Genomic DNA, 20778 nt, shown 5'->3' on the forward strand with positions numbered 1-20778 from the left:
AGAAAGTAGACAATGAAGTTACATTGCACCCATAACTCAGGTGACCTTAAACTCGTCATCCGACCTCTCCAAGCTCCAGTTAACATGCTCGCAGAATGAGGCTGATCGCTTCTGTCCTTCAACAGGGATTTTGGGAGGACCCAGGAAGCAATCTTTGAGGTTGAGCTTGAGCACTGCAGACCGAAGACACTTCTTGCCATAAAATGTAAAAGGAAATGTGTTTGTGACCGTCAATGGCTTCCCTCAGGAATCGGCTTCATCGGACTCTTGGGAACACTTACCACTTTGCCAACCATCTGGCACAGACATCCCAGCAAAGCCAAGAGTGACCAGAATGGAGCCTTATTCTGAGTTCAGGGACACAGGGCTACCTTTTTGGAAAGGAAACACACACACACACACACACACACACACACACACCACACACACACACACACGCACACGGTTTGGGGGTTTAACATACATCTCGTCTTCAGGCCACCTTTTACGGTTCTGCAGTGGAAGCTTGTGAGAGTGGAGATCCAACAGCCCATGACCCCATCGCTGTGCCCCATTTATCGGGAGTCATTGATGTCTGAAAGTGGTTTTGTACAATGTGACCTCACCCCTGGTCACAGATGACTGGTCAGGAAATGGGCAGCTTGCCCAGGCTGGTCAAGAGTATTTCTCCAGGAACTTGTTTAAAGCCAGACTCACTCTGGACTGAAGTTGTACCTTGAACCCCGTGATGGAATAATAACCTTCCTCGTTAGTTATTAAAAATGGGAATTTTTTTTTTTTTTTGTATTCCACTGACTTCTGTCCTTGCTCACAGGACAGAATTTACAAGTCATGGTAAGACTAAAATCGTTGCCTATTACGCATACCTGGCTCCTCTCTCCCGGTCTCTCTCCTCTGCTTTCCCTCCCTGGCTCTCTCTGGTCCCTGTCTCTGGGATCAAGCCCATAAACAAAGGGTAGACACGTTCACAAAGCACTGAGGCTTGTCATGAAGCATTTTCTCCCACTGTGGTGCAGATTTTTAAAAAGTATGGATCAGTCTTTCTAATCCACATCCCCCACCCTCAACCAGCTGTTTAAATTTTGGAAGCCAACAAAACAAGCTTGTGGTTGAAGAAAGCGGCATGCAGAAGAGGTACACAGATCACATCCTAAGCCAACCGCTCCCCGGGACGCTGCGGAGAACATGCTGTGGGTGGCTTTCCTGAACACTTGAAGTAGAGATCGGGTTTTTCTAGCTGCCACCCAGGCAACAGAAGCAGGACCTGTGGCAGTTCATCCTGTGTCCTAGTAGCTGCGAGTAGGCAGGTGGGATTCTCTGGAAAGAGAGTAGAAGGAATGAGAGGGGACATCATTCTTCCTGGTCCCCTCCTGGCTTTCCTGCTCCAAGTTCCTGTTGTTGTGCAGTTACGTAAGACCTTCCAGCAGGCTTACAATAAATCACCCTTTGTTTTGTTATTGCTAAAGTCGGCTTGAAGGAAGCTCTGATACTTTCAACAAAAGAAGTCTAAATCCTACTGATGGATGCTGTTACCCCATTTCTCAATGAGAAAACAGAAAGCCGTTGACATTAAACAGCTTACCCAAGATCGATTGTTTTCCTCCCCAGGTTTGTCTAACTCTGAAGTCCAGGTTCTTTCTGCTGAGCGGAGGAGGGCGGGCTGTCAGAGCCGATGGTGGCTGAACGGCCAAGAAGTCATCTAGTAAGAGAATCCCGCTTCTCATCCATTATTCCAATGCTCTTGCCCTTCATTTGTCTTTTTATGTTTCTGGTCAGAACTTGAGCCCTGTCCCCAGGCACAGCCCCTGAAATCTCTGGCTGATGGCAGATCGGTGAGAGAAGGATTGGGGAACAGGAGCTTTTGTGTATCTTCTCTTGCATCTGAGGCCAAACAGGATGCCGGCTGTTCACCCAGGTATGATTTGACTGTGTACTTAGAGATTAAACAGCAAGTGGCAAACCTCAACCCTGTCTGTCCGCCAAAGACCAACACGCTCTGTCTTCCCACCCATCTTTTCTCATGCACAGGAATTTCTGAAATGAAGGAAGTGTGCCCTGTCATTGAACAGAATTTATGTATTTGAATCTTATATATTTTTGTGAAAAGTTCAAGAAAGTATAGATCATCTGTAATCCTATCATCCTACCACTCCAAGTGTTAAGAATTGGGTACATTTTTTTTTCCCCTGTCCTTTTTCTTATGTATCTGTTTCCTGCAAAGCTGTTATCAAAGTATCTAATTTTGTAACAAGTTCCTTCAAACATTATATCATAACCATTTTCCACTTTACCCGCACGCACGTTATTTACACCCATTAAATTTCAGGGTAGGTCAGTTTCAAGACTGCAGCGTAATTAGGATGGACATTATTTGCACGCAGTTCCTCACTACCCTGTGACTACCCTTGCTTTCTCCAAAGCCAATATGCTCATTATCAGGAGCTGAGCCAAGCATCCCTGGAAGCCAGGACAGGACCTAGGAGCAGGATAGAAATCCATACACAGCGCTTTAATCCTCATAAAAGAAATGCAGGGTCACAGGAGGATGAGATCTGATCACCGTGCAGAGGCCACAGTTTGCTGTGTGACATGGTGAGGGTGTCAGGCCACATCGGCACCAGACCTTGCCAGACCTTGGCTCTTTCCCCTTCTGTCCCCTTGGTCCCCACCACTTCCAGTCTAGTCCCTCCCTCTTCCTTATAGACACAGAACTCTCCAGCACCTTCATGCTCATTTCCTCCTGCTAACGCTAGCCAGAAGAAACGTCCATGCCTCACAACCGGCTGCTCCGGCTCTTCCCCCAGGTTGCACATCGGAGTTCGTTTATTCGGTTTAACCAACATTGATTAAGCCTCTACCTTGTGTTCTGTGACGCTCAAAAAACTAGAAGTATCACAGTAAGAATTGGATTTTTTAAAATTACCCTTCACATACCGCTTACCTCCTAGGAGAGTTCTCATGTACATTTATTGGAAGGTAAGGGTGTCTCCAAATACCACTTGATTATTAAGATGGGGCAAAACTTAAAGTGATGTAAATAGTTGAGGGGAGAAGCTTCTAGGTTCCAAATGGTTGAACTAGATCTAAGCTCTAGTGGAGTCAAAAGTCGGCCTCATCTCTACTTGCTTCAAGCTACCTTCCTCTTGAACAGAGTTTATAACACATAATAGATGCTCATTAATGAATGCAAGTTAAGAGGGAATTGAACAGGGACTGTCTTTGTACCTTAGCCTAGAGCTGAGTAAGCTCTTGAAGCTATAGGAGTGCACACCAATGGAAAACCAATCCCAAATCCAATTTGTAAATAAGAAAGTGTTAGCTGAAAGAGAGGAACACTGGGGCCAGGAACTGTGGCACATGCTTGTAATCCCAGCAGTTTGGGAGGCTGAGGCAGGAGGCTCACAAGATCAAAGCCAGCCTCAGCAAGGGCAAGGCCCTAATCGAATCAGTGTGACCCTGTCTCTAAATAAAATACAAAATTCAGCTGGGGATGTGGCTCAGTGCCCCCAAGTTCAATCCCCACTACCAAAAATAAATAAATAAATAAAAATAGAGAGAGAGAAGGAGAAACACTGGGTGGTGCAAAAGTGGTTCCGTCATTCACCCAGAATCTGGTCATTATCATTCAAGCCAAGGCTCTATTGTTTTTTTTTATTTTATTTTATTTTATTTATTTATTTGTTTGTTCTAATTAATTAAACATGACAGCAGAATGCACTTCGATACACAAATAGAGCACAATTTTTTATTTCTCTGGTTGTACACAAAGGAGAGTCACACCAGTCGTGTCTCCATACGTGTATTTAGGGTAATTCCACCATTTTTCCTACCCCCATGTCCCCTCCCTCCCCTTTGTTCCCCTTTGCTCTATCCAATGTTCCTCCATTCCTCCCATGCCCACCCCCCTTATGGATCAGCACCCACTTATCAGAGAAAATATTAGGCTTTTGGTTTGGGGGATTGGCTTACTTCACTTAGCACGATATTCTCCAACTCCATCCATTTACTTGCAAATGCCATGATTTTATTCTCTTTAATTGCTGAGTAATATTCCATGGTATATATATACCACAGTTTCTTTATCCATTCATCTACTGAAGGGCATCTAGGTGGGGTCCACAGTTTAACTATTGTGCATTTTGCCGCTATAAACATTGATGTGGCTGTGTTCCTGTAGTAGTCTGTTTTGTGAGTCCTTTGGGTATAGACTGAGGAGTGGGATTGCTGGGTCAAATGGTGGTTCCATTCCAAGTTTTCTGAGGAATCTCCATACTGCTTTCTGTATTGGCTGCACCAATTTGCAGTCCCACCAGCAATGTATGAGTGTGCCTTTCCCCCCCCACATCCTCGCCAACACTTATTGTTGCTTGTATTGTTGATAACTGCCTTTTGACTAGCATGAGATGAAACCTTAGTTTTGGTTTGCATTTCTCTAATTACTAGAGAATTTGTACATTATTTCATATATTTGTTGATCGATTGTAAATCTTCTGAGAAGTATCTGTTCAGTTCCTTGGCCCATTTATTGATTGGGTTATTTGGTTGTTTTTTTGTTGTTGTTGTTGTTGTTGTTTTTTTTGCTTATTTGTTTGTTTTGGGGATTTTGGTTTTTTTTCTGGTATTAAGTTTTTTGTGTTCTTTATATATCCTGAAGATTAGAGCTCTATCTGATGTGCATGTGGTAAAACTCCCATTCTGTAGGCTCTCTCTTCACCTCATTGATTGTTTCTTTTGCTGAAAAGTAGCTTTTTAGTTCGAATCCATCTCATTTATTAATACTTGATTTGATTTCTTGGGCTTTAGGAGTCTTGTTAAGGAAATTGAGGCCTAATCTGACTTGATAAAGATTTTGGCCTACTTTTCTTTCTATTAGGTGCAGGGTGTCTGGTCTAATTCCTAGGTCCTTGATCCACGTTGAGTTGATTTTGTGCATGGTGAGAGATATAGGGGTATAATTTCATGTTGCTACCTATGGATTTCCAGTTTTCCCAGCACCATTTGTTGAAGAAGATGTCTTTTCTCCAATATATATTTTTGGTCTAGTATGAGATAACGGTATATATGTGTATGGATGGATAAATGAGTGTTTAATCCATGGAGATTAAATTTCAATATGAGTTTTGGTGGGTTATTGTCCACTTACCATTGAGCTACAAGAGTATTTTCCTCCAATATTTTTTATTGGTGCATTATAATTACACATGATGGTGGGATTCATTGTTACATATTCTTACACAATATAATTTGGCCAATATCATTCCCCAGGATCTTCTCTTTCCCTCCCTTCCTCCCTCCCTCCCCGGTCCCTTTCCTCTACTCTACTGATCTCACTTTGGTTTTCATGAGATTCACCTTGCACTCAGTATTTCCTTTTTCCTCCCTAGCTTCCACATAGGAGAGAAAACATACAACCCTTGACCTTCTGAGTTTGTCTTCTTTCACTTAACATTATGTCCTCAAGTTTCATCCATTTTCCTGCACATGACATAATTTCATTCTTCTTTATGGCTGAATAAAGCTCCAGTGTGTATAATCACCACATTTTTCTTTATCCACTCATTTGTTGATGAACACCTGGGCTGGTTCCATAGTTTGGCTGTTGTGAATTGTGCTGCTATAAACATGAATGTGTATGTATCACTGAGGTATGATGACTTTATTTCTTTAGGGTAAATGCTGAGACATGGTATATCTCAGTCATATGAGAGTCCCATTCTTACTCTTTTGAGGAAACTTCATACTGATTTCCATCATGGTTGTGCTGATTCACAATCCCATGAACAGTGTGAAAGTGCTCCTTTCTCTCCACATCCTCTCCAGCATTTGTTATTGATTGTATTCTTCATGGTTGCCATTCTAACTGGAATGAGATGAAAATCTCAATGTAGTTTTGACTAAGCTGCAAGAGTTCTTTATAATTTTGTGGACACAAATCATTGATCACACATACTTGTTGCTAATATATATATATATATATATATATATATATATATATATATATATATATATATATATATTTTGCGCCTGTGACTTGCCTCTTTAATTTGTTCACAGATTCTTTTGGAGAGGAAAATTTTAAATTTTGATGAAGTCTGATGCATTAATTTTTATAATAAGGGGCTTTTGTGACCTGTTTAAGAAATCTTTTGCTTCCTTCAAGGATATGAAGATTTTCTTCTGGTTTGGACTTGTACTTTTTGCTGTTGTTCTTGTTTTTGTTTTTCTAATTATTTTTATAGCTTTACATTTAGGTCTAAGATCTTAGTTCTTTTTAAAATATATAATTCAATATGCAGGTTGAGTTTCAATTTTTACATATAGATGTGTAGTAATTCCATTTTAATTTGTTGTTACTGATTTTTTAAGTTAAAATTGTTTAGAAATCAAAATCTGCATGATATGCATTCGATGAGACTTCCTTCATTCCTGCAGATAGTTTTTATCAAATGAAACTTATATATATTCTCCATTGTTGGCTACAATGCTCTCTACATACCTTAGGTCAAATTTATTGATTATATTATTCAAATTTTGTATATGATTGCTTATTTTTTACTTTTTCATCAGTTACACAGATGTAATAGAAGTTTCCAACAATTGTGGTTCCATTTTTGCTTTGTATATTTTTATTTCACATTATTGGGTGCATGAAAATTTATAATTTTATATCTTTTTGGTAAATTAAACCTTCTATCCATATGAAACATCCTTCCTATCTCTAATTAGTTTGTCTAAAGGTCAGTATCTTTTGATCTTTATATAGCTTCATCAAATTTCTTTTGTTAGAATTCTTACAGTATATCCCTTCATACTTTTATTCTAATCTTCCTATATTGTTGTGTTTTTTAATATGCCTGTTTTAACCAGCTTAAACATGGCTCTTCCCAATTTAACAGTCTGTGTCTTTTAATTGGAGTATGTTAGAGTCTGTAAACAAGTCAGGATGGCACCTGGCAAATGTTAGGGTTTGTAAACAAGTCTGGATGCCGCCTGGTATTTTGCCAGGGGGAGTGGTTTGTGAGGTGGCGCCAGTGAGCCATTAAGTGTGAAGATTTCTTATTGGTTGACTGCTGTATCGAGTTTATGCTAATTAAGATAAGCTGTGTGGAATGTATATATACCCCTCCTGTCCTACAATAAAGGCTCCCACTCCTGCTGTATCAATCTACACAAGCCCAGGAACTCTAGTCAGAAAGAAAAAGAAAGTTCAGAGGAGGAAGGATTATCAAAAAAGAAATTGCAAAAGGCTACTACTAAATACTTTTCGTTACCGGAGGGTGCATCAATTGGCGTGGCAGCTGTGCGCGAGCCGGTCATGGTGCAGCAAGGGCTTTCCAAGCGGCAGCAGCAGGCCCTTCCCCGCCCCCCCACCCAGGGAGCAGGATGCCACTTCGAGATCCCAAATCCAAACCTGACCCGGAGGCACGGTATCGGGGGCTCTTGCTCCCTGTGCCTGGAAGCAGTTTGAGTCCAGGACACTCCTCAGGGCCATCTGGGGCTGCCCGGGATGCTATAGCCCGGCAGAAGATGCTACTGGAGTCCCTGATGTTTGGTCATTTTCAATGTCAATAACTAAGCTACAATGGTTCTCCCACACCTGGAAGCTAATGAGTAATGAGCGCCATTAAGGCCTATTTCAAATGTAAAAACCTTGAGATAATGTACTAAATTGTTCAGAAGGTTGTTTTCTTAGTGGAATACTACAGGATTTTCTTTAACATGATTGCCTGAGTTCCTGCCTTCATCCCAGTGACAGTGAGGACGGTGAGGACGAGGGTGGAAGAATTTCCAGTGTTGCTGAGAACTGGAGGAGACTTCAGATCAAGCTAGCTGCCTGCAGAACTTGCCTGTGATTTAAGCTAGCTGCCTGAAGAACTTACCTGGGCTATGATTTACCTCGACTGTGAGTTAATCTATTAAGACACTGCTTTACCTGGACTGAGACAACAAACTGTAATCTACAACAAATTGTAACTCGATATCTTTGCTGACGGTGTCATTGCTGGTATAATTTTTCCAAGGACTTCTTGCATGGATCCATCAATTGGCTTGGTATTGTGGCATTTTGTATCCTCCCCTTCTGCTTGTAGCAGATTATTGATGGTGTTTGTGTAAAAACCACTATGGTCGTTATTTAAGTTAAACAAAAGGGGGAAATGTTAGGGTCTGTAAACAAGTCAGGATGGCGCCTGGCATTTTGCCAGAGGGAGTGGTTTGTGAAGTAACGCCAGCAAGCCATTCAGTGTGGAGATTCCTTATTGCTGTATCGAGTTTATGTTAATTAAGATAAGCTGTGTGGAATGTATAAATACCCCTCCTGTCCTACAATAAATGGCTCCCACTCCTGCTGTATCGAGCTACAAAAGTTTCTTGTCACGCCCCGGTTATTTTGCTGCAGCCAGACTGTGGCAGGAGTACATAGTCTATTTACGTTTGCTGTAAATGCTGAGAAACATCAGAAATTATATTCATTTTCTAGGGCTGCCACAAATAGTATGTAAACTGGATGACTTAGACCATAGATGTCGGTTTTCTCACATTCTAGAGACTAGAAGTCTGAGGTCGAGGTGTTGGAAGAGTTGACTTCTCCTAAGTCACCTCCTCTCCTTGGCTTCAAGGTGTCCATCTTCTCCCTCTGTCTTCCCATGGTTTCTCTTCTGAGTCGTGGTGTCTGGCATCCTCTCATTATAGAGAGACAAGTCGTATTGGATCAGGGCTCACCCCAATGATCGTATTTCATCTTTATTACTCCTTTAAAGACCCTATCCCATTCTTAGATATTGAGAGTTAGAACTTCAACGTATGAATTGGGGGGACACAATTCAGCCTATAATAGTAGTAAATATGCCATAAACTGGATTAAACTACCACCTATCAGGTGCTGTCTATTTGTTCCACATATTCCTTTTTTGTCTTTTTTTAACCTTGTTTTGGATTGGCATTTTTTTTATTATCCATCTTTTTTTCTAATAGCATGAAATCCTACATGCATTGACTACTCATATAGAATTTTTTGAGAAATTACAACAGGTACCCTTGACTTACTAAAGCATAACATTAGTTGATGCCTTTATCCCTTCTGGACAATACAAAGACTTCAGGACACCTTCTATATTTTTTTAATCTTATGTTTTTGCAGGCCTATATTTTAGTTCAAAATTGTTTTCAACCCCACAATGCATTATTATTGCTTATACAATCAGTTTTGATTTACACTTATTCCCATTTTTTCCCTAGAAACAATTCTCTTCTTCACTTATTTTTCTATCTTTATGCAATATGTAAAAACAGGTGTGTTTATCCTCTAGTGAGATGGATAGGGACAAGACTGAAGTTCCAAATTCTTTCTAAAGTTTTAACAAAGGAAATACAAATGAAATGTTGGTATTAGGAAGTAAGTCTGGAAAGAGGCAAGTTATTAGAACACTCCTTAAAGACATACTTCCACCCTACAAGATGACACTGGTTAATTTCTATGATGTTTATTTTGCTGTGTTGGTAGAAGAAAGGTTGACGGTTAGCTGGGTAATGTAATAGCAACTGAACTCAGAAGTTTGTAGACACCTGTCATTCCCAAATCTAGGTTCCTGGATTCAAAGGAGCTCATAAAAATCAGAGGAGAGGCCCAGTAATCACACTAGTGACAGAAGAGCGCAGGTCCTCCGTATTTATGAATTCTGAAATGATAAGATTCAGCTTCTAGCATTGTAAATAGTGTCAGCCCCTGCTCATGGGCTTGTGAAAACCTGTCAAGAGCTTTGCAACTTGTGAATATTCAGTCTCCATTAATGTAAATGAGCTGCATGTTGAGGGCAAAAATATCCCTTCCTCTGCCAACTCCAAGTGTTGGGTCTCATTACTAATATGATTCTAGTAGTGATACCAACAGGGGCAGCCCGACACAGTCTTCCCACAACAAGCATTTGGGAACATTCTACAAGGGCCATGCTCCAAGTCTGGGGTATTAAAACCAGGGTATCAATTTTGCTAAATCAGCATCAATCATGGTAGGTTAGAGGCATAATTTCAGTGTGAAGGGAGGGAAGGCCAACTCACATCACAGGATTGGGCTGCCTTCAGGCCTGAAGATCAGTTAAATAAAAGGTCTTGGCCCATCTTCAGGTTTTTTCCTTCTTCCTAAATAATGACCAAACAAAAGACCTTCTCAAAGATACCTAAAATGAGGAAATTTTCGAAATGTCAAGCCTATTCATAGAATTATTATTATAAGTTAACATTTATCCTGTGTTTTCCAAAGGCCAGACATTCATTGTATTCATTTAGTGTGCATTATATTATCTCATTCACCCATTGTAACAATCCTGCCATACTCACTCTGATTATCCCCATCCAAAACCCTGCAAGGTTGACCTGCTCGCCCAAAGTCAACCATTCAGAAAGTGCTAGAGCCAAGGATCAAACATGGCTCCCTACTCCAAAGTTGGCATCTTTAACCACTATGCCATGCAGCACATTAAAATGAGCTTGCGACCAGGATTATCTACATAATCAAATTAATTACTTAAGAAATTATTAATATTATTAATTATTTATTTAGTAAATTAATTCCCACTAGTGTATCTCATCTCACTACAAAGTTTTGTAGGACAGGCACTCAACATACGCTGCATTTTCCGAACCAGGATCCAGGGAAGTTCTCAGATGTGTCCCATGTTCTCCTTCCTTCTCCGCCAGTGCTGCGTCTCCCACCTCTCCTGACTTCTTTCAGAGACAGAGTCCACCTGAATGGAGAAGGACAAATATGAGGAATAGCTTTTAGGAGAATGATCCTATCATTTAAAAGTGTACAGGAGTCAGGCGCGATGGTGCACACCTGTAACCCCATCAGCTTGTGAGGCTGAGACTGGAGGATCCTGAGTTCAAAGCCAGTCTCCGCAAAAGCAAGGTGCTAAGCAACTCAGTGAGATCCTGTCTCTAAATAAAATACAAAATAGGGCTGGGGATGTGGCTCAGAGATTGAGTTCCCTGGTACCCCCCCCACCCCACCCCCAAAATGTTTACAGGGTAGAAAAAAAGTTGAGACACACTGAGATCTACTTAAATTGCCGGGCAATTCACCTGGTGTATTAGTGTTTGTAACAAAACGACATATTTCAAACATTGACCTTTTGGGCCTTTGCTCCATTTTTAACAGCAAAGCTATTTTATGCTCATTCCTTTATGGAGGAGAAGGGTAAATGTAAAGAAGGAAATAGAGAAATAAATTACATTCTCCTGGCTCTAATGTTTTAAAAGCCTATGATGTTAGAGGCCTGGAAAGAACTCTCAGCGTGGACAAGATCTTTTTTGTAAAACATCTTGAATAAGAGTAAGACTGTGCAGGATCCTGCAAACAGGAACAAGGAGGTCTATGGTGTCATGGTCAGGCCCATGAGGGAGGGCCAGATGTCATGTCTAATATCCACATAACAATATTGTGCTCGCAGTAGGTAAATATCATCCCAGGAACAGGAAGTTAAATTAGCTGAGGTCAAATTTTTCCACCTTAGTGGAACAGGGACTTGAAACCGAAATTAGATTGAATTTCAAAAACAGACTGTAGATTGTTTACCTTGAACACTCAAGATTCTGGGATGAGAGTCTCACCTGTGACAGAACATGGAGGACACGGGCACAGACTCCTGCCTCAGAGGAACTCTGGGGAAAGGAAGAGGCTGCAGGCCCCAAGTGTGGGGGGTTACTGGACAGCCAGACAGACAGGCTGGGGGGACTCAGCCCAGATGAAAGGACAATTTGTCTCTTTATGAACATCCCAGAGCAGGGACGTCAAACAATTTCGAAACACTTCTTAAGCAAAAGGCCAAGATGTTACATAAAGTTCACAGCCGGAGGCCCAGGGCTGACACCAAACCCCTTCCAAATGTACTGGGAACCTCGTGTCCCTGGAGATAAAAAGCTATGCTTTTGAGCCTTGGGGACTCAATGGCATTGTTCACTTTTCTCTCTGAGAGGAACTAGATGTGCTCCTGTCTTAGCCAACAATCTGAGAAGGGGCCAGACCCCCTGATGTCCCTGTGCTGAATCTGGTTCCCGCTGAGCGCAAGGTCTGGCTGTACCGCTGTGAGTTTGCATCCTGCTTCAGGCACACCCTGAACTGGGCTGATGCTTTGGAGACGGGGGCAGGGGGTGTACGAGAGGCGCATCTTGCCTTCATAAGATGTTCTTGACCTTTCTGTGCAGAGCACCATCCAAGGATCAGCAGAAACAGCAACATCTGGGAGCTAGTTAGAAATGCCGGACCTCAGGCCCCAAGCCAGGTCTGCTTCACAGGACTCTGCATTTCCACCCAAGACTCCCAGGTGCTTCAGGAAGCTGGTTAAAGCCTGAGAAGCACTGGTCTAGGGAACCAGTCTCAGGCTTCTGGAAAAACCGAGGCCTTCTCCATTGCTCCAACAGGAAGACGTCCTTGCGAGCTCTTGAGATCATATGATTGGCAGGGAGGAAAGAGCAGACCTGGCGTTAGTCGATCGAGTTCAAACTCTGTATTGATGTATTGGCTATTAACTGGAGCCTTAAGCAATGTGTTTCCTGGGCCTCGATTTTCTAATCTTTAAAATGGGACAATGATGATAATAGTGGATTTTAATTCCCAGGGTTGTGAGGATGAGATGAAACAAAATGCATAAAACATTTAGAATACTGTCAGGTACAACAAACCCTCAATAAATGTTAGCTGTCAGTTATTTTAGAAGAATTTTTTATTGTTGTTGTTGTTGTTTTGTTTGGGGTTTTAGTATTTTGGTGGTGGTGGTGGTGGTGGTGGTGGTGGGGAGAGTCTTTCTGTTTTTGCTTTTGCCTTGTTTTGCTCTTTGCTCATTGGATGCCTCACAAAAGCTCTGAAACCATCTTGGGGATTCCCTCTGTATCCTTCCTTCTGAGGTGTGGAAGAGGAAATGGACGACTCCCTGCTTCTGCACCACCCTTGCTCGGTGGGGGGCCGCAGAGCCAGCTGGAGGGAGGAGCAGCGTAAATCACTCTTTCCCAAATTTAGTGGATTCCAGAGGCATCTTCATTTTTTTCTTAACCATATCCATATACACCCTTGTATACTATTTTTTATTTAAACCAATGTAAAATGGAGTTGTTTTCAAAAGTTGTTTTCACACCTAATGCCTGTGACATCAGCAGTGTAACCTGCTAGCTGTATCTTTTTTCTAATCCATGTTAAAGTGAAGCCATCACTATGGAAAAAAAAAAAAACATGTTCACCCATGCATAAAAATGTTACTAGAACTCCATAACGTTTCTCTGATCCTGTGTGAGCATAGGAACATGTTAGCTCCCAGCTGTGGTCCTAAATGTCTTGACATCAAATCTCTCCACCCAAGTGATGTGAGCCAACCTTTTGCTCCCAGCTCATCCAGCTCAGCAGAGGACCAGAGCCAGCAAGTGACTTGCCCAAGATAACACAGCCAGTGCTGGAGAGAAAGAAGCCCAGGTCCCTGCTCTCCCAGCTGGGTCCCACTCTCCAGAGAGCACAGAGACAACAGCTGTGTCCCTCTTCTGCTCCCTGCTTGGTGACGTCTGTCGTCTGTCTCTTAGATTCCTCCTCCTTTTCCACCTAATGCAATTGCTGAATGCACCCAGCAGAGCTAGAAGCAACCGTCCCTCAGTGTCACGGCTTTCACTTTGTGGTTTTTCCACCCTGGAGCCCCCCTGGCTCCCAGTGTCCTGGAGCTTTGTCTCACGTAACAGAAGCAGCAGCTTGATTGTCCTTCCACCCTGCTTGTCACAGAGCGCGTCCACACAGGAGCCCTGTGGGCACCATCCCAAGCTCCCCCAAAGCCAAGGTGGGGCGAGCTCCCGGGAACGGCAGCCCCCTGCCCAGGGTTTTCTTTTCCGTGTTTTCTCCTCTGTGAATCATCTAGGGATCGTCTGGCGACTCTTGGCAACATTAGTTAACATACGAGGAAAGAGCACAAATCAGCAGGATCCGTTCTGTTTCATGGAGGGCATGATAATGTCCTAGGATGTTGTTATCAATATTCAACTCAGTCAATATATTTGAGGGCTCCAGACAAGCCACATAGGCTGGAGCTGCAAGGTCACAAGAGTCAGATGTGGCATCTTGCAGCCTTTTCAAAAGAGGTGACCATAGAGTCACCCTGTAAAACAGTGCTCAGCTCACTTATCTGAATTATATATTCTCAGTGGGCAATATTGTCTCTCTGGGGCAAAAATGAAATAAAAAATAAAAAATTATAAATATATATATATGTATATTTCTTAGAAGCAAAAAATATTTTAGATGTTACAACCCTCCCCAGTAAAAGTTCATTCCTTAGTATTTCATTTCTTTCATTGGGGCAAAATTTAATTGTAATTTGGCCAGGTGCAGTGGCATCTGCCTGTAATCCCAGCAGCTCAGGAGGCTGAGGCAGGAGGATAGCAAGTTCAAAGCCAGCCTCAGCAATGGTGAAGCATTCGGCAAACTCAGTGAGACCCTGTCTCTAAGTAAAAAATAAAATAGGGCTGGGGATGTGGCTCAGAGGCTGAGTGCCCCTGATTTCAATCTCTGGCACAAAAAAATAATAATAATAATTGTAATTTTAGTTGATTTGATCATTTCATTTTTTTGAGTGGGTAATAACACCAAAAAGACAAAGAAGTGCTGGTCTAAATGAAATCCAAAGATGCTTTTCCTTTGTCCAAGAAATTTTCCTTCCATTATCTATCCTAGAAAGAGTCCCTAAAAGAAACAAAAGAGCAACGACTCTTTTGCAGTTCACAAGTGCATCATCGTTTTTAATAGTAAAACAACACCTAAATGTTCATCAAGTGTAAATGGTTCAATAAACTATGGAATAAAGTACAGTGCGTATGTGTTATGAAATACTGAAAGGAATGAGGTAGATCTGGAGAGAGAGGAATTGACACGGGAAGGTTTCCAGGTCACGTTTTTGGCTGGAAAAAGCCATCTGCACGATTCAGTCTCCCTGAGCAATTGGTTCTAGGATATCCAAGGAGCTTCTCCTACCAAAGCCCCTGGATGCTCAAGTAGCTTCTATAAAGTGATGTTTGTGTGTGACCTGCACATATCCTCCCATTGACTCTAAATCACCTCCAGATTACTTATAATACCCAATACAATGTCAGTGCCGTGTACCTATGCAAATAGTTGAGGTTCTGTATTGTTGAGGGGATAAGAAAAAATTCTCCAGTGCTGATGCTTCATTATTGTTTTTCCAAATGTCTTCGACCTGCAGTTAAATCTGCCCACGGGAAACCCAGGGCTCCCTGGGCCAACTGTAGATCCACAGCCACACTTACATTAAAACAAACACACAACAGCTCTAGGAGCTTCTATATGTACAAGTGTAGATATAAATGCAAAAGGAAATCAATGCAAGGTTTCACACCAAAGTGACAAACTCAGCTTCCCCTTGAGATAAGAAGGATTTGACAATTACCTTCAAATTGTACAAGAGGTGGAGGACTTTTTATTTATCTCTTTCTGTGGGCTTTGTTTTGGACTTCTGCACCAGAATAGCAGTGAATAAATCCTATAAATAAGAATAAATAAATAAATATTTATGAAAAGAAGCCCTACACCACCCCCTTAGCATTAGGAAAGATTTCTCCACCTGAAGAAAGAAAATATTTCTTTTGCCCCAGAGAGAAGATCTGCCGCTTGATTTCTAGCACACCTGGGAGTCGAAACCTGGGTGTTTCAGACGGATTCAAGTTGTATCTTCTTAACCAAATTATAGAAAAGCGACACAAAGATATGCAGAGTCTTTGAAAAAATAATCTCCTAATGTCTGAGGTAGTAAAGCACTCAACAAGTAAAGAGAAATGCATCTTACTACCAAAAAATGAAACGCTGGTGGCCGTCCATTCTGGAAGGCGGTTTGCAATACGTAGGGACGTGTTAAGTGCTTACCTGTCGACAGGCCATCGGGTTCTAGGAATTTTGCAAGGACACTTATTGTTGCTTGCTTCAACAGAGAGAGAAGTCAGAAATCACTGAAAAGTTTGTTCATACGGGGTCAGATCTGCAAAATATGGCTGACATACGGCTGTCCCTCCCTTATCCTCAGATTACATCTACCAAGACCTCCAGGTCGTACTGAGCCCTATGCACCAGCACTGCAATACTTTGACAGACAATCTGATAACAAGACAGCTACCAAGTGAATGACAGCAGGTAGCATATACAGCATGGAGACGCTGGACAGAAGGGTGATTCACCTCCTGGGCTGGATATGGTGGGACAGATGAGATTTCACTGTGGTACTCAGAAAGGTGTGTGCTTTAAAACACATCAATTGTTACTTCTGGAATTTCCCATTTAATATTTTCAGACTTGGGTTTACCTCAGGTAACTGAAACCACAGAAAATGGAACTGCAGATAAGGACCGGGGGGTGAGATGGTGGCACTGTGTGCAAAGGAACACGCTGCACTCATTCCAGAATGGTCTGCATTTACCAACATGGAAAGAGAGCAGTGAGATATTACTATATTAAAAAGTAGGTTAGGGAAGTGCACAGACAAAACCATTCAATTTAATTTACATCTATTAGAAAGGTACTTAATAAGGTATGAACAGAGTTTACCAAGTCATTCTGACTCCTTTTGTGCTGTTCTGTACAGCTTGAATTTAGAAGAGTCTGTGATTTTTTTGTAGAAAAACAAAAGAGCCATTTTAAATAAAAATAACAAATAGATAACTACAATGAGACATATCAGATAGAAGAGGGAAAATGAGTATTTGCACCCAGTGGAACAGACTAAGGGCTCATCATGGAGCATCAATGATGTAAATCCTAATCCCGGCTCCAACTTGAACGTGCTACGTGACTTGGACTCTTCCCCAAGCCCCTCTTTCCTAAGCTGTAAAATGGTGATGGAATCCCAAAGGCTCTTAGTGAGGATTAGATAACTATTATAACAACAATACCCTTACATCAAGGCACGTCATCACAGAATTTTACAGACCATGGATAAAGAGAAGATCCTAAAAAGATTTCAGAGGAGAACAATGGTTGGAGGAATCATGATGATGTCAACCTCTCAGCCTAAAAACTTGATGATAGAAAACAACAGAACAAGACAGATCTTATGCAGCCATTACAAAGTTTGGAGAAGATGTTTATGTAGAATTATTAAAATATTTCCAAGATACATAATTTTTAGTGAGCAAGAGGCAGAACAATGTGAATTAAATATGTAAAAATGTGAGTATGTAACAGATGTGATTCTGCAATCTGTATTTGGGGTAGAAATGGGAGTTCAAAACCCAATTGAGTCAAATGTATGAAAGATGATTTATCAAGAGCTCTGTAATGTTTTGAACAATCAATAAAAAAAAAGCTAAAAAAAAAACACGAAGAAAAGAGGAATGAATGGGTAGGCATAGATTATTCCTGGACAATATACAGAAACTGGTAAGAATAATACATGTACCTATACTATTTGAAATGTTTTGCCCTGGGTTGGTACTGCCTACTCAGATGAAAATGGGTGAGGAAAAGGTTACATACAACCTGGGACAATGTCCATAATAAATCACCCAGGAAAAAAAATTACATAAAGTTTATGAATGTGATGATTCCAACTACCATAGTGTCACTGATTCTAAGATGCACTGTTTCCCAGACATTAGCGTCTCTGAAATCAGGCCATGTCCTGCGATCCATGTGTGTGAGCCATCTTGTGATAGATCATATTGGCAGAAGTGTTTCTTATTTAGAGTACATAAAATAGTGGATACTTTACAAGTTATACATCTTAGAGTTTATAATAGATGTGTATTTGTCACCCGCTGCTGCATAACAAACGACCCCACAACTTAATGGTTCAAAACACCACTGATTACTCCACAGTGTCTGTCTCTGGGTCAGGAATTCAGGCACAACTTGGACTCTCTCAGAGTCATTGCGACATCACAGTCCATCTGCTACCTGGGACAGGACTGGTGTCATCTCAAGGCTTGACTGGGGGAGAATCCATTTCCAAGCTCACTGGTAGTTCACAGTTTGCTTGGCGGAGAGCCCCAGGGCTTCTCTGGCCATTGGATGGAAGTGACCCTCATTTCCTTGCCACGCAGGGGGTCCCTGCATAGGACAGCTCACCACAAAACAAGAGAGGGGAAAAGAGACAGAAGTCACAATTTTTATGTCCCAATCTCAGAAGTGACATCCCATCACTTCTCCCATTTTTCTTCCCATTAGCTGTAGGTCGCTAGATTCAGACACACTTCATGACACATGGGAACCAGCAGGCAGAGGTCTGGGAAGTCCTCGTAGAAGCCACCTGCCACAACATCCTATGTATATGGACAAAAAATAAAGATTAAAAAGTATCTTTTCCATGTTGTCGGTGAAAACCCGACACAAAGGAGGAAGGGCCAATGTTCATACGTCACTAGTTACAGGCAAATCTAGCCGGGTGCTTCCTGGAGGGACTGAGAGAAATCCCAGGGACCCTGGAGCCTCTGTCCAGAGCCAGGCCACACTCCCCGCACTGACTTGGGGTTAGAAGGAGCAGTGACATCCTCGGGTCTGTGGGTGACCCCGTGCAGTCACGGGGACAATAGGCATCACGGATGGAGCCACCAAGCCCCCCAACCCAAGCCCTTGTGTGAATTGTGCTTTGAGATGGAGGCAGAGAACACTTGACATCCTCGCACCTTCCAACCTCTTGATTCTTTGCCACAAATCCCTGACTCTGAATGAAGCCAGCCATTCATTTTCTCTGTGCCTGCTCCCTGGCTGCCAGATTTTACTGGAAGAACTTCTGAGACCCTGCTAATTGGTTCCTCCACAAATCAGGCTTCCCAGCCTGAGCCGGGGCACAGTCTGAGGCTCCACCAGTGAACTTCCACTCTTCTACCCTGCAACAGCAAGAAGACGAGTGTGTGTGTGAGTGTGTGTGTGTGTGTGTGTGTGAGTGTATTCAGGCAGATGGTGGATGGACTGATGGATGGATGGGTACAGTTAACAACAGAGAAGAGATAGACTATGTTCCTTGTGATATGCAGACGTACACTACACATGTCAATATATCTCTCGATGTACATAGGCAATATGAATATGTAGATATAAAATCAGATAATAAGTGTCCAGAAATACAATAAATGCCTCAAATACTCCGTATTCCTTCATTAACAAGACTTCCTCAAAACTATTGCTACAGCCGGGCATGGGGGGGGGGGCCCACGCCTGTCATCCCAGTGGCTTGAGAGGCTGAGGCAGGAGGATCATGGGTTCAAAGCCAGCCTCAGCAAAAGGGAGGTCTAAGCAACTCAGTGAGACCCTCCCTGTCTCTAAATAAAATATAAAATAGGGCTGGGCATGTGGCTCCATGGGCAAGTGCCCTGAAGTTCAATCCCTGGTACCTCCCCCACCCCCCAGAATAAACCGTCCTTGCTCTGTTTGGAAGGCCCCTGCAGGAGCCCTCACTGCCTGGACCGGTCTTTCCTGGTTGCCGTCTCCATCCAACAGCCCTTCCCTCCAGAGGTCTCCTTTGAGACCCGCCATGTATGGAGGTGCCCCAGGGCAGCGTGGTGAACTCAGGGTGTTCCGGGATATTTCAGTATCTCCAGGGAACCTCGAGGAGCGTTGACATCTGTTGGGCACTGAGGATTCCTACTGGAGGTAGGTTACAGCTGCAGCGTGAGGTCACTGCATTCCTTTAGATGACATTCTGTTTTGGCAAAGCTGGGCTTGGAGCTAGCTGATGTGATTTCTAAAATAAACAAATAAGCCGGCGCCACGTGGAAATCAACACAGAAAAGGAAATGAGGGTGGCGATGTCCAACCCGGCTCTAATGTCGGAGAAGTTGTGGAACAGCGACTGTGACACGTGTCCCTGGCAAGTGCCCTCGGGGTTTAAGAATTAAATCAAAATATGTTTTCTTTCTATTTGTATGCATTTTTAAAACAGTTACTAAGGCCGGGCACAGTGGCACATCCCTGTAACCCCCGAGGCTCAGGGGGTTCAAAACCAGCTCAGCAAAAGCGAGGCCCTAAGCAACTCAGTGAGACCCTGTCCCTAAATAAATTACCAAATAGGGCTGGGGCTGGGGCTCAGTGGTTGAGTGCCCCCCAAGTTCATTCCCGAGTACCTCCCCCCCCCAATTAAAAAAAAAAAAGTTACTAAGTTGTTAGGACGTAAATACTTATTATGTTTTTTCGAGCTAACTTCTTACTAAACAGAACTGATTTTTCCCCCCCTCAGGATACTTCGAAATAATGACCAAGACACTAAAGGCTCTGGTCTCTGGGATTCCCCTAACATCTGGGGCTCACTGGGGTGAGGGTTGAGGCTGGAGGGACCAGTTTGGATGGACTGTCAGCTGCATGAGGACAAGAACCTGGACTGCTCTTGTTGGTCCCACGGTCGGGGGCTCAGCACAGAGCAGATGCTCATTGACTGCTTTGGTGTCTGTGGGCGTCTCTGTTTATTTCTAAGTCTCTGCACAGAGATTTTGGTTTGGTTGAGATGGGGTCTTGCTATGGTGCCCAGACTGATGTCAAATCCAGGGGTTTGAGGGACGCTCCCCCTCAGCCTCCACAGTGGCTGGAACTCCAGGCATGTGCCACCATCCCTGCCTCTCGCACGTGCTTGGGGCCTTACCCCTGGCATCCAGGAGGCTGAGCCACACGGAGATGATGGGTGCAAGATGGAGCTGCCTTCTGTCCTCCGCTGCCCCCTGCAACTCCAAGCCACCACCACTTCCCCAGGTCCAGTCCTCACACTGTTCCTGTCTCGGCATTTCTCTTGAACACTGCCTGGTTCAGGCCTTGGCTGC

The 20778-nt window shown here is 42.8% G+C and overlaps 2 long non-coding RNA genes across 3 annotated transcripts in view; one reads left to right on the top strand and one right to left on the bottom strand.

The window, feature by feature from the left end:
• The first annotated feature begins 1117 nt into the window (after positions 1 to 1117).
• Positions 1118 to 8365, top strand: LOC144376002 (uncharacterized). The gene is made up of 2 exons (XR_013435987.1): positions 1118 to 1608; positions 1777 to 8365. It is a non-coding gene; the product is annotated as an uncharacterized LOC144376002 (long non-coding RNA).
• The window catches only part of LOC110598438 (uncharacterized), a 47090-nt gene continuing 27429 nt past the window's right edge, over positions 1118 to 20778 (bottom strand). Inside the window, exons 2-5 of one of the 2 annotated variants that reach the window (XR_002484274.3) lie at positions 15432 to 15524; positions 10057 to 10742; positions 1583 to 5860; positions 1118 to 1317 (exon numbers count right to left, since the gene is read on the bottom strand). This is a non-coding gene — a long non-coding RNA (uncharacterized LOC110598438). The remainder of the gene's footprint in view (positions 1318 to 1582; positions 5861 to 10056; positions 10743 to 15431; positions 15525 to 20778) is intronic. The other variant, XR_013435986.1, reaches the window with a different exon arrangement.

Source organism: Ictidomys tridecemlineatus, chromosome 3 (assembly GCF_052094955.1).
Source record: "Ictidomys tridecemlineatus isolate mIctTri1 chromosome 3, mIctTri1.hap1, whole genome shotgun sequence".
In the NCBI taxonomy this organism is placed as follows: Eukaryota; Metazoa; Chordata; class Mammalia; order Rodentia; family Sciuridae; genus Ictidomys; species Ictidomys tridecemlineatus.